Genomic DNA, 14759 nt, shown 5'->3' on the forward strand with positions numbered 1-14759 from the left:
AATCCTCACTACAATACACTGATAGTAACATAACTATAATATCATCATTATTTGTTCAACATAATTACATCAAGTTTTTTTTTTATCAATAGGATGATCAAAACCCTAGTCAAAACCATAGCAATAACCAAAATCTTGATCTTCTTTTTAAGTCATTCATTAATCTTCTTATCTAAACCATCATTCTTATTTAATTCATTAACCTTCTTCAAAAGTGGGTTAATCACTTCTCGTGACTGGTCTGGGACTTGCTTATCATACCATTCAAAAAATTAACATCCTTTCCTTCCTTGTAGTTGAATAATACAAAAAAAAAACATGTGATATTAGGGATAATCCAAAATTTTGACTTTAGAAGATGAATATTGTTGATTGGGAATTTCGACATCATGCTAAAGCTAATAAACAAAGAAGAGAGAATGCTTTTGAAGATATTTCTGATTTCGACATAAAGAATATGGTATGAGAAAGTCAATCGAAGTTTGCCTTGTGTAAGAGGGGATTGCTATGTGACTTAGAAGTATTCCTAAGTTCAAAATGATATTTTGACAGAAGAGTTCATTCGCCACCTATTTGAATTTGAATGAAAGAGGGATAACAGTATTTCATTGTTATCTACTTTTGAAGAAAAGACGCGTGGAGTGTTGTCTCGAATTGCAGACATGCCGAGTGCGACGTGTCAGTGCCTGAGAGAAAAGTCATTGGTAACGGTTATTTCGATTTAGTATATATAGGAGTCTTAGTGTTAGGATTCAGAGTGTTCAATTGTTGTACGATCACTCAGTATTACTCAAAGTATCTAGCGCGTTGAGAAACGAGTACAATTGAGAATGTACGTTTGATAACATCACTTTCTTTATATCTATCAAAGTTTATTTATACCTTTTGTCCAGAATTTATCTTTTATTACAAGTCATTTATCAAGCGCTTTTTTACACTTTCTTTATATTCTGCAATTTATCCCTTTGAAAACGCATTAAACAAACATTCTTCATACATGAATACTGTCAAAGTGTTCATCCTTTTTCAAATATAATTTTAAACAATAGCACATGTCACTGGATCAATCTGGTCGATCCTGTGAGTAACGGAAGTGTCCTTAATTTGGAAGATTGGCGGTTGTTTACCAATTTTCATGGTAAACAAGTTGGCACGCCCAGTGGGGCAGTGCTAGTGTTTTAAAATAAATTTCTTCTTTGAAAATCTTTATTCGTTCTTCATTTTTTTAGTATCTCTCAGTATAACTTCGTTTCATGTTACTGTGAAGTGGTAAAGTAGCCACAACCAACGAAGATAGACCAAGGAGAAGATACACGGGGAGAATGGTGAATCCATAAAATAATCAGAATCCTCTAAATAGTGATGGAGAACTGTCATACCCCAAAATTTGCCCTCCCTTTTTACTTCTCATCTAACCTATAACTCGATTCATCTACCATCATCCATGTCTCATTCATATTCATTCATTCATTCATTCATTCATGATTAACATATGTTAATAGGTATCATGGATTCAGGGTTTATGGTTGATAAAATCAGGGTTTTGGATTGAAGATTATGGTATTGCACATCATATGGGTTGAAGCCATAATTCCTGACTTTCTTACTATAGGATCTTATGTTTGACCTTCTGTGTATCTGGCTTGATTTTTAAACCCTCATGGTGGGCCCATGGTTTGAGATTTTGTTGGTGGAGTTTTGTGTTTGGTTTGAAACCCTAATCAAGGGTAATTGGTGTTCAAATGCCTTGCTTGGTAGACTTTTGGATTGGTGATTAATCAAAACCCCGGGTGTTAGACGCTTGAGGCCTTGGAGTTTGGGTTTGGGGGTTTAATTCGTATAGAACCCTAGTTTGTTGGTTCATAAGGGTTGTGAGCCTCATTGCTTGGTGTATGCTTTTTAAAACCTTGATCAGATATGCCTGAAATTATTGGTTTAGTTTGAGGATTGTGAAACCCTAGCTCATGGGAGAGGTTGTTTGGTCATTATGATCTGCATCATGTCATTCATTAAATTCACTAGAGGATTATGGTTTCATAGCATTAATTGTTCAAGTTCTCATATGGATCTTTCAAGATTCATGCATTGGTTTAAATGATCATGGTGCATTCAAGTTTTTCATGCTTCATTCATGATCCATTGACTTCAATTTAATGATACATTCAACTTGCATTGATGCATGCTTTATGGTGCATACAAGATCTTTGTTTCAAAGTGATTTCAAATTGGAATTTAGAGGGAAATGATAATTTGAATTAAAACATGTTGCATTGACCATAAGAGTTTTTCTCATTCAAAGAAGACTTTCATTTCATTCATACAAGATCATTTTACATTGTCCACTACACATTACATTGACAAATCTACAAAGAAATTACATTTTGGCATAAGTTAACTTTTGGTCAACTGTTGACTTTTTGGTCAGCCAGTTGACCAAAGTCAACTCACCATTTTTTTCTTATCCTAGACCCTAATCCTCGTCGCTTCTTCAAGAAATAGTCACCCTTGCATTGTCCCATCATTCATCTTCATCCTACAAAATAAGACCAAAACAAATGTCAAGCAATGCATCATGTACATTAACAACCTATGACCATCATTTATATTACATACTAATCAACACCACATGGCATAAACCGATTCCATTATAACACATCATGGAAATTGATTACATAGCAGCATGTGTATATGCAATTCAATTCACAATGACATCTTAATCGCATACTTAACAACAATCATCCAACGCAATTTATCATATAGCAAGCATACATCATCATATTCCACGAAGTCGGTCTCGCAAAGTGACGAATCAGACAGTTTTGGAGATTAAGGATCAAATTATCAGAACCAGAGCATACCTGGGATTTTTTCCACCAAGCAGCACCTCATACTTGGTGAAAGAGTTGAAGATGAGAATTAAAGAGATGGATCACGTTGTTGGATAAGCTACCAAGGATTCAGATATTTCAAGGAGTACTTTGCAGAAAATGAGACACATGGAGGGTTCACTGTCTAAAGCCAATCGTGCTATCCCAGACTGCTCAGCTGCTAAGCTCCATGCGATGAATGGTAATACTGTGGAACAAGTTTGTTCTCGTCAACACGAAGTAACCCATCTTGTTCATCTTGTTGTAAGGACTGCCCAAAAAAAAACTTTCATTGTCTTTCTATGAGGCTGACTGCTGAATATTTTTCCCTGAAACCTGAGAGAGAGCTTTCAAATGAAAATAAGATACATCTTCCAGATCTTTATCATTATACTGCCTTCTCCGACGATGTTCTGGCATGTGCAGTTGTTGTAAACTCTACTAACTCTACTGCCAAGGAACCAGAGAAACTTGTTTTCCATAGTGACTGATTCACTCAACTTGCCGGCGATCTCAATGTGGTTCTTTTTAAATCCTCCTGGCAAAGCCACAGCCCATATACAGAGCACAGAAAACTTTGAATGGTTGTCCAAGTACAATACATTCAAGAAACAAAATTCCAGTGATCCCAGATATACTTCTGAATTGAACTACCTCCGTTTCTACTTGCCGGATATCTTCCCCACTCTAGATAAGATTCTGCTCTTTGATCATGATGTGGTGGTGCAACAAGATCTCAGCATCACATTGAAGCTCAATAAGCAAATCAACTTAAACCTGCCGGATCAAAACACGACAACTCAACCCAGGATTAAAATTCCATTGCAACGCATCATAAAATCATAACAGGCCAGGAATACCTGTATGATTCGATCAGTACATCACCGCCGTGTTCCATATTCGTGACAGTTGCCACGGTCGTTATCTCAGCGGCAGCACATTAGCGGCAATCCTCACAATTCTAGTTAGCTAAGCATTGACAATTGGCATGACCGTAACGCATCAGCCTTGGCATATTAAAAAGCCACAAGCGCCCTCATCCTAGTTAAATGACAGCATTATCCCATTGAAACAAAATCAAGTCAGTTAACTAATTCTAAAGAAAAAAAAAACTCAATTCCAGTTCAGAATCAATTAACTGCAGGTTAACTAATCATTCGGTAACAGTAAAACGAAATGGCCAATCACCACTCTCTTTCACAAAATCAATTCATGTTCACTCAAAACTAAATGTCAAAACAAATTAACAAACAGAATTTAACTCATTTAGCACCATCTAACAACATTCTCAATCTATTCTCCGTCCCTAACAGAAGATAGAACGGAGGAAGAGGCGACTTCACTCGATTTGACGTAACAGTAGCACAGAAGGAGAATAAGAGGAAGGCACTGGAAAGCAGGCGGAGGAAGGAGAAGATTCGTACCTGGTTGCAAGTGGAGCTTCAATCTGGTGAGTTCTCCGATTTGTTTTCAATACTGTGTTCCTTCTGTTTTGCACACGAATAATCCCGAAACGAGTCAACTTGCGAACCTTCGAGTTGATGGTGGAACAATGTGAACCACGGAACGTTGCGCATCTTCAAACATTCAAATCTTTGAACCGTGATGAGTGATAAAGGCGAAGCCAAGGAGAACGCGTTTCCGTTGGAGCTTGTACGTTTTTATCGTTTGGGATCGAAGATGTTCGAACGCGGCTGTGAGACGCAAAGAGAGGGAAGAGCAAAAACGCGTCGCAGATTATTTGAAGAATCGCTTTTCTGCTTCTGCTTCAGCTCATGAGAAGCGTGGATTCTTCATTCCACCATACGCGCCTCTTGGACCCGTTTGGATTTTGCACATCGGATTCCTCTGTCCGCTACCCCTTCGAATTGGGGCCTACACCCCCACAATCAGGCCCATTTGCAGTTTTTTAAAATTATTTTGCTAATTTTTTGTTTTAGTTAGTAAAATTGGAATTCAATTTAAAATATTAAAATTAGATTAGTTCAACTAGAAACATTAGAATATTATTAGTTAGATATTAAAATTAATTTGAGGATTAGGAGTTAATTAGAAGATTAAATTTTTTTTAGAAATAATTTGATTAGTCTAGTAGAATTTTAGATTTTAGGAATATTAAAATTTGAGTTTGTTTAGTATAATTTTTAGAAATATTAAATTTAGATTAGTATGTTAGATAATTAGATTTTAGATTTTTAATTAGATAATTAGAATTAGATTAAAATTTTAGAATAATTAGAATAGATTAGATTTAATTGTTTTTTTATCAGGATTTTCATGTTTAGAAATTAATCCATGACTTGTGAATTGACTAGTTTGCCCCTAGGTTTAAAAATAACCTAATCTTACATGCTCCTCTAGTTTTAGGACTTATAGAATTTTCTAATTGGTCAATTAATCTAGGTTGTTGCATATGCATTGTCAGCTGTTATTTCTCATGTGATTAATTTTGATCTTAATTCATGTTTAGATGGATTTTAATCTTTAGAATTAATTTCCATTTAATTGACCTTTTATTTTTTGCAATCCCTTGTACTTTCCATATATCCCCCCCCCTTTGGATGTACTTTTTTACTTGCTTTCCTTACTCTTGTTATTGCTTGTTATCTATCCATTAGACATTAGGAGTGATCATTATTTCATAATCAATAAACAAGTCCTTGATCCAACGTCAAACGGTTCTTTCTCAAATTAAACTCAAAAATATAATAAGATACGATTATGATTGTATGTCACGAGCCTTATGTGGTAAAGAAAGGATGAGAATGGAGCTTTCCTACACTCGTTCAGAGTACCTTGAACACAAGACGTTTGGCTTGGTAGTTCGAGATACTCACTTTTATCCATAGTCTTTACTGCAATCCAAAGTCAAGAACATATTTTCTTCAAAAACTAAAAACAACATCAACTCATTCAAACCTTTTGTTTGAGCCTTAGGGCATCACTTTCTAAAACCCTTCTTCAAGGTATAAAAAAAAAACATTTTGTACCCACGAATTACAGGGCTCTGATTTCTCACTTCAACAAGTGAGCATACGTAGGCACGAGGACCCAAATCCTTGGCGAGCACACTAATTTAAAATTTATCTCCACTCCGCAAACCTTTGGCAAGTAAACATTTCGATAATGACACTCATTCAAGCGTAAACATCCCAAGTGGTTCTCATGGAGTACCATGGATGTGAAAGGTGCTAATACATTCCCCTTGCATAACCGACTTCCGAACCTATTTGTGGTCGCGATGACCACTCCTTGGGGTTTTCTCGATATTTTCTCTTTCATTTAGAATAAATAAAAACGATGGCGACTCTGTATTTTTCGCGTAGCGACAAGAACCATCCCTTGCATCTGCGCCAGGGGGAAGTACGGTCGCAGCGTCTGCTACAAAACTTGTACCATCCACGGCGAATTCGACACATGTACAGTCGATGGCCCATAGTGGGCTTATTCTGTCTTATGTGGGGCCACAAGGCCCACCAGTAGATCGTTTAGGAACGCAGGGTCCACCAGTGACCCCTGTAACACCCTTCTAAATACCCCAAATATTTAATTAAAACAACAACAATTAAATCATACATATCAGAGTAAATATTGCAACTCAAGGGTGTCACATAACAACTTCTTCACAAATTTCAACATAAAAGCAGTCATACTCAATTTTATTCAACATAAAAACTTCTTTAACAATACGCAGCGGATAAAATATTTCAACATCTGTAATTCATCAAAATTAACATTTATTCAACAATTCAAACATCCCGTCCCGATGTTACATCTATCAGAGCATGACCCCCTAACCACACTAGACTTCAAGCACTAGCTTCTATTCGACTCACTGCTCGTTACCTGAAAAATATTGTAAGGGTGAGTCTCTCAATCCATATAACAAATATTATAAATCATCATGTTATGTTAAGTAATTCTACACGTTAATCACCCAAATCATATCATGCATGCGGTAACGGCACAGTCAACTCAATTATCACATTCAAATACAACGTAAATGCAACTCAATAACAACATAAAATGCAACTCAATGAGACTCGACTCTTGATGCATGTGGTACCATTTGGAGTAAAACTCCCAACTTAAAATCATTGCCAGTTTAGTGGGCATCAAGGCATAAGCCTTCAACTTTCAACTTAAAATTTTGCCAATCCAGGCCAACGTGGTGTGAGCAAAAGCCCCATAATTTTTTTGCCAATCCAGGCCAACGTGGTGTGAGCAAAAGCCCCGACTTAATGCATATGAATGTATATGGCATGTACGACTTGAAACTTCAACAACATAATAATAACAGCAACACAACAGCTTTTTCAACAAAACAACTTATAATCAACTTTGGCTCATCAGCCTACAACTCAGTAATTTTCAACAAAGCAACTTAAAATCAACTTTGGCTCATCAGCCTACAACTTAATATTTTCAACAAAACCACTTATAATCAACTTTGGCTCATCAACCTACAAATCAGTATTTTCAACAAAACAACTTCTAATCAACTTTTCAACATATTTGCATCAGAATTTCACAACATAAACCCAACAATTTATTCATCGAAATTAACTACAATAGGCCAACTACCAATTGCATTTTACAACATAAAAATCAACTATTTTTCCACACTGCAACAGTGTTAACCGGTTAACGCTATAGGTTAACCGGTTAACGCAGGAAAATACACCTCCAGGCAAAACGCAACAGTGTTAACCGGTTAACGCTATAGGTTAACCGGTTAACGCAGGCAAAACTCAACATTTTCTCAATTTATAACAGTGTTAACCGGTTAACACCCTGGGTTAACCGGTTAACGCAGGCGAAACAGCAGTTCCTGCGCTAACACAAGGCAGAATGCAGAGTTTCCGCATTTTCCGCCGTTGGAGGACTTCCGGACCTCCGATTCCAAATCCGTAAAAAGCGGTACGTTCAGAATCTCACAACTCACGCAACTACCGGTCCGATCTCAGCTTAAATTCAACTTATTCATTATAATATTTCAGCATCCATAATCTCAATTAGGGTCAAATTAACAGTTTATCACTACCCATTACATGTTAATCGATAATACCCGTTAAACGACGATAAACCCCCCTTACCTGAGATAATCTGGCAAATCTCTGAGCTTCAAGCTTTTCCGTTCTTCGACCTTGCTCTCTAGCTCTTCCTCTTCTCTGCAGCTTCTCTGTTTCTCACGTGAAACCTTTTCCAAAAAAATGAAAACCTTTTCTTTATTCCCACTTATATATTTTCCAAATAATTATTATTAATAATAATAATAATCCAATAATCCAATTTATTTAATTAAATTAATAAATATATTATCAACTTAATTAAATAATTCTTTTTCTTTATTTGGGGTGTTACAACTCTCCCCCACTAAAAGAGTTTTCGTCCTCGAAAACATACCTCAAGCAAATAACTCTGGATAAGACTCCCGCATCTGACTCTCCAGTTCCCAAGTCACATTGCCACCTGCTGGTCCTCCCCAAGCTACCTTCACTAAGGCAATCTCTTTACCCCGCAACTGCTTCAACTCTCGATCCTCAATCCTCATAGGCGATGTTTCAACAGTCAGGTTATCTCTCACCTGTACATCATCTACTTGGATCACATGCGACGGATCATGAATATACCTCCTCAACTGAGACACATGAAAAACTTCATGCAAATTCGCAAGTGACGGCGGTAAAGCGATACGATAGGCTACTTCTCCTATCCTCTCCAAAATCTGATAAGGACCAATAAATCGAGGAGTCAACTTCTTTGACTTCAAAGCTCGACCAACACCTGTTATCGGAGTAACACGAAGAAACACGTGATCTCCCTCTTGAAACTCAAGTGACTTCCCCCTCTTGTCATGATAACTCTTCTGACGACTCTGAGCAATTCTCATCTTCTCCTGAATCATCTTAATCTTTTCTGTAGTCAGTTGAACAATCTCCGGTCCAACCACAACACTCTCACCGGACTCATACCAACATAACGGTGTCCGACATCTCCTACCATACAAAGCTTCAAACGGCGCCATCCCAATGCTCGAATGAAAACTATTGTTGTAGGTAAACTCAATCAAAGGTAAATAACAATCCCAAGTACCTCCCTTCTCCAAAACACAAGCTCTCAAAAGATCCTCCAATGACTGAATCGTCCTCTCAGTCTGACCATCAGTCTGCGGATGATATGCAGAACTCAATCTCAGCTTAGTTCCCAAAGCCTTCTGCAAACCTTCCCAGAACTTCGATGTAAATCTAGGATCTCTGTCCGAAACAATACTCGACGGAATACCATGCAGACTTACAATCTTCTCAATATACAACTCAGCCAATTTCTCTAACGGATAATCCATTCTGATCGGAATAAAATGAGCCGATTTCGTCAATCTATCAACAATCACCCAAATGGCTTCAAAATTCTTACTTGTCCTCGGTAAACCAGAAACAAAATCCATACTGATACTATCCCACTTCCACTCTGGAATAGCCAACGGTTGCATTAGCCCCGACGGCTTCTGATGCTCAATCTTTGACTTCTGACAAGTCAAACAAGAATAAACGAAACTCGCGATATCTCTTTTCATTCCCGGCCACCAAAATAACTTCTTTAAATCATGATACATCTTCGTAGCTCCAGGATGAATACTCAACCCACTACGATGTCCTTCTTCAAGAATACTCTTCTTAAGTTCAGTAACATCCGGAACACACACCCGACTACCAAATTTCAAAATACCATTCTCATCAATTCTGAATTCGCCACCTTGACCTTGATTTACTAGAGTCAACTTATCAACCAAAAGCATATCAGATTTCTGACCCTCTCTGATCTCCTCCAGAATACCACTTGTTAACTTCAACATTCCCAATTTAACACTGTTGTGAGTACTCTCACACACCAAGCTCAAGTCTCTAAACTGCTCAATTAAATCCAATTCCTTTACCATTAGCATAGACATATGTAATGATTTCCGACTCAATGCATCAGCCACTACGTTTGCTTTACCCGGATGGTAATTCAAACCAAAGTCATAATCCTTCAGAAACTCTAACCATCTCCTCTGTCTCATATTCAGCTCTTTCTGATCAAACAAGTACTTCAAACTCTTATGGTCACTGAAAACCTCAAATCTTGACCCGTACAAATAATGCCTCCACAACTTCAGAACAAACACCACAGCTGCCAACTCTAAATCATGCGTCGGATAGTTCCTCTCATGAACCCTCAGCTGTCTTGAAGCATAAGCTATAACCTGCTTATTCTGCATCAACACGCCACCCAAACCCAACAATGAAGCATCACAGTAAACTTCAAATGATTCCGACGAACTCGGTAATATCAGAATAGGAGCAGTAGTTCCACAACAAACTTGTCTAGAAAATCCTATTCATATACTCCATAAATACTCCAGGCGCATTAGTCACACCAAAAGGCATTACAGAATACTCATAATGTCCATACCTTGTCCTGAAAGCAGTCTTCTGAATATCCTCTGTCTTCACACGTATCTGATGATACCCAGATCTCAAATCTATCTTGCTGAACACACTCGCACCAACCAACTGATCCATCAAATCATCAATCCTCGGCAAAGGATACCGATTCTTGATCGTCACTTTATTCAGTTGCCTGTAGTCCACACACAACCTCATAGTACCTTCTTTCTTCTTAACCAACAGCACTGGCGCACCCCACGGTGACACACTCGGACGAATAAATTTCTTATCCAACAGATCTTCCAACTGACTCTTCAATTCAGTTAACTCAACAGCAGACATACGGTACGGAGCCATCGATATCGGCCTAGTACCAGGTACCAAATCAATCGAGAACTCCACTTCGCGTTCTGGCGGTAATTCATTCACTTCTTCCGGAAACACATCAGGAAAATCACACACCACGGCTAGATCACAAATCACCATCTTATCCTTGGCCTCCAAAGTTGCTAACAGCATGAACAACTCTGCTCCCTCAGCTACTGCCTCATCCACTTGCCTTGCTGATAGGAACAAACTCTTTCCTTCTTCAATCTCAGGGAAGATCACCGTTTTCTCAAAACAATTGATAGAAACTCGGTTGAACACCAACCAGTTCATACCCAGAATAACATCAATCTGCACTAGTGGAAGACACACTAGGTCCATCCCAAAGTCTCTACCAAAAATACTCAAAGGACAATTTAAACAAACCGAAGTAGTAGTCACTGAACCCTTCGCAGGAGTATCAATTACCATACTTCCAAACATCTCAGATATCTCTAACTTAAGTTTCACAGCACAATCCAAAGATATAAAGGAATGAGTCGCACCTGTGTCAATAATAGCTACAAGAGGAAAGCCATTAATATAACACGTACCTCGGATCAAACGATCATCTGCAGAAGTCTCAGAACCCGATAAAGCAAAGACCTTGCCTCCAGACTGATTCCCTTTCTTCGGCTTCTGACACTGACTTCCAATATGCCCTTCTTCACCACAATTAAAACAAATCACTTCTTTGTGCTTGCAATCAGCTATTGCATGCCCAGTCTTACCACAGCGAAAACACCTCTTTACTTCAGCAGTGCATACATTACTCTTATGACCAGCCTGACCACATTTGAAGCAAACTATACCCGTAGGAGCACCTCCCCCACTAGCTCTCTGAGTCGGAGCAGCTCTTTGTTTCCCTTTCCCAGCTGGAACATCATACGGCTTGCCACGGTTTTGATGTTGCTTGCCTCTGCGATCACTGACAATCTTGTAATGAGCATTATTGTCTTCTTCAAATATCCTGCAGCTATCAACCAATTCAGTAAAAATGCGTATCTTCTGATACCCAACAGCCTTCTTAATCTCAGAGCGCAAACCGTTTTCAAACTTGATGCACTTTGAAAATTCAGCACCAGCACCAGTGTAATGAGGATAAAATTTGGACAGCTCCACAAATTTCGCAGCATAATCAGTAACAGACATGTTTCCTTGCTTCAGCTCAAGGAACTCAATTTCCTTCTTGCCACGGACATCTTCTGGATAATACTTCCTCAGAAATTCCCTACGGAATACATCCCAAGTAACGACTTCACCTGCCACGGTCAACCTCTCGTGAGTTTCTAGCCACCAGTCATCAGCTTCGACTGCTAGCATGTGAGTACCATACCGAACCTTCTGAGCCGGAGTGCAATCCATAACACGGAAGATTCTCTCAATTTCTTTCAACCATCCCAAGGCTGCATCTGGATCATGCTTCCCTTTAAACACCGGCGGATTCTCTCTTTGAAAAGTCGCCAAGCTACGTGATCCAGCATCTCCACCAGCATTTGGCAAGTTCTGCACAGCTTGTGCCATTGCTTGCATTGCGGCAGCCATTGCAGCGTCATTTCTCCCAGCCATTTCAACTTATCAACACAACACAACCTAAAGTTAGATCGGTAACAATACATAATTGTTAGACAGAACGACACGACAACTGGCCGGACAGACCGACCTGCTCTGATACCACTAATGTAACACCCTTCTAAATACCCCAAATATTTAATTAAAACAACAACAATTAAATCATACATATCAGAGTAAATATTGCAACTCAAGGGTGTCACATAACAACTTCTTCACAAATTTCAACATAAAAGCAGTCATACTCAATTTTATTCAACATAAAAACTTCTTTAACAATACGCAGCGGATAAAATATTTCAGCATCTGTAATTCATCAAAATTAACATTTATTCAACAATTCAAACATCCCGTCCCGATGTTACATCTATCAGAGCATGACCCCCTAACCACACTAGACTTCAAGCACTAGCTTCTATTCGACTCACTGCTCGTTACCTGAAAAATATTGTAAGGGTGAGTCTCTCAATCCATATAACAAATATTATAAATCATCATGTTATGTTAAATAATTCTACACGTTAATCACCCAAATCATATCATGCATGCGGTAACGGCACAGTCAACTCAATTATCACATTCAAATACAACGTAAATGCAACTCAATAACAACATAAAATGCAACTCAATGAGACTCGACTCTTGATGCATGTGGTACCATTTGGAGTAAAACTCCCAACTTAAAATCATTGCCAGTTTAGTGGGCATCAAGGCATAAGCCTTCAACTTTCAACTTAAAATTTTGCCAATCCAGGCCAACGTGGTGTGAGCAAAAGCCCCATAATTTTTTTGCCAATCCAGGCCAACGTGGTGTGAGCAAAAGCCCCGACTTAATGCATATGAATGTATATGGCATGTACGACTTGAAACTTCAACAACATAATAATAACAGCAACACAACAGCTTTTTCAACAAAACAACTTATAATCAACTTTGGCTCATCAGCCTACAACTCAGTAATTTTCAACAAAGCAACTTAAAATCAACTTTGGCTCATCAGCCTACAACTTAATATTTTCAACAAAACCACTTATAATCAACTTTGGCTCATCAGCCTACAAATCAGTATTTTCAACAAAACAACTTCTAATCAACTTTTCAACATATTTGCATCAGAATTTCACAACATAAACCCAACAATTTATTCATCGAAATTAACTACAATAGGCCAACTACCAATTGCATTTTACAACATAAAAATCAACTATTTTTCCACACTGCAACAGTGTTAACCGGTTAACGCTATAGGTTAACCGGTTAACGCAGGAAAATACACCTCCAGGCAAAACGCAACAGTGTTAACCGGTTAACGCTATAGGTTAACCGGTTAACGCAGGCAAAACTCAACATTTTCTCAATTTATAACAGTGTTAACCGGTTAACACCCTGGGTTAACCGGTTAACGCAGGCGAAACAGCAGTTCCTGCGCTAACACAAGGCAGAATGCAGAGTTTCCGCATTTTCCGCCGTTGGAGGACTTCCGGACCTCCGATTCCAAATCCGTAAAAAGCGGTACGTTCAGAATCTCACAACTCACGCAACTACCGGTCCGATCTCAGCTTAAATTCAACTTATTCATTATAATATTTCAGCATCCATAATCTCAATTAGGGTCAAATTAACAGTTTATCACTACCCATTACATGTTAATCGATAATACCCGTTAAACGACGATAAACCCCCCTTACCTGAGATAATCTGGCAAATCTCTGAGCTTCAAGCTTTTCCGTTCTTCGACCTTGCTCTCTAGCTCTTCCTCTTCTCTGCAGCTTCTCTGTTTCTCACGTGAAACCTTTTCCAAAAAAATGAAAACCTTTTCTTTATTCCCACTTATATATTTTCCAAATAATTATTATTAATAATAATAATAATCCAATAATCCAATTTATTTAATTAAATTAATAAATATATTATCAACTTAATTAAATAATTCTTTTTCTTTATTTGGGGTGTTACAACCCCCCCAAGGGGAAATCAATTTTTTAGGCCTTATGTGAGTGGTTTTACGATGCTTGTAAATAGTCGTGAACAACCATTTGGCATGCCAATTTCGATGATGGTGAATTTACATAATTCGACGTCAACATATGCAGACCTACTGATGAATGCATCTTCACCATTGCATGGGTCTGGGTCTGGTGTGAACAATTTGGGTCAAAGCCAACCCTTAGGAATGGGTCTTCATACCTAGATGTCCAATCTGACCAATAATTCTGCAGCGGTGTTAAGGCAACAAATGGAGTAAAGTAACCACGAAATGATCCAGATGCTAACCCAAACAATGGGTACAATATTCAACCCATTGATCCAAAATACTACCCAATCAAACCAACAAATGGTTGCATAATGACACGCATTGCATATTTCTTTGGTGTACCACAACCTCCTCGACACCCTCAAAGGGAATTTATAAGGGAAAACCAAGGATTAGCCATCGAGGATGACCTTATCACTAACCAGATCCCACGAAATGCACCATAAGCAAATATGGTGAATCAGGGAATAGGAATAGAACCAACCATGG

The 14759-nt window shown here is 38.3% G+C and overlaps 1 pseudogene; it reads left to right on the forward strand.

Moving 5' to 3' along the window:
• Positions 1 to 2735: 2735 nt before the first annotated feature.
• On the forward strand, positions 2736 to 3790 carry LOC127079214 (probable galacturonosyltransferase 5; annotated as a pseudogene).
• Positions 3791 to 14759: the final 10969 nt, after the last annotated feature.

This window comes from Lathyrus oleraceus, chromosome 5 (assembly GCF_024323335.1).
Source record: "Lathyrus oleraceus cultivar Zhongwan6 chromosome 5, CAAS_Psat_ZW6_1.0, whole genome shotgun sequence".
Lineage (NCBI taxonomy): Eukaryota > Viridiplantae > Streptophyta > Magnoliopsida > Fabales > Fabaceae > Lathyrus > Lathyrus oleraceus.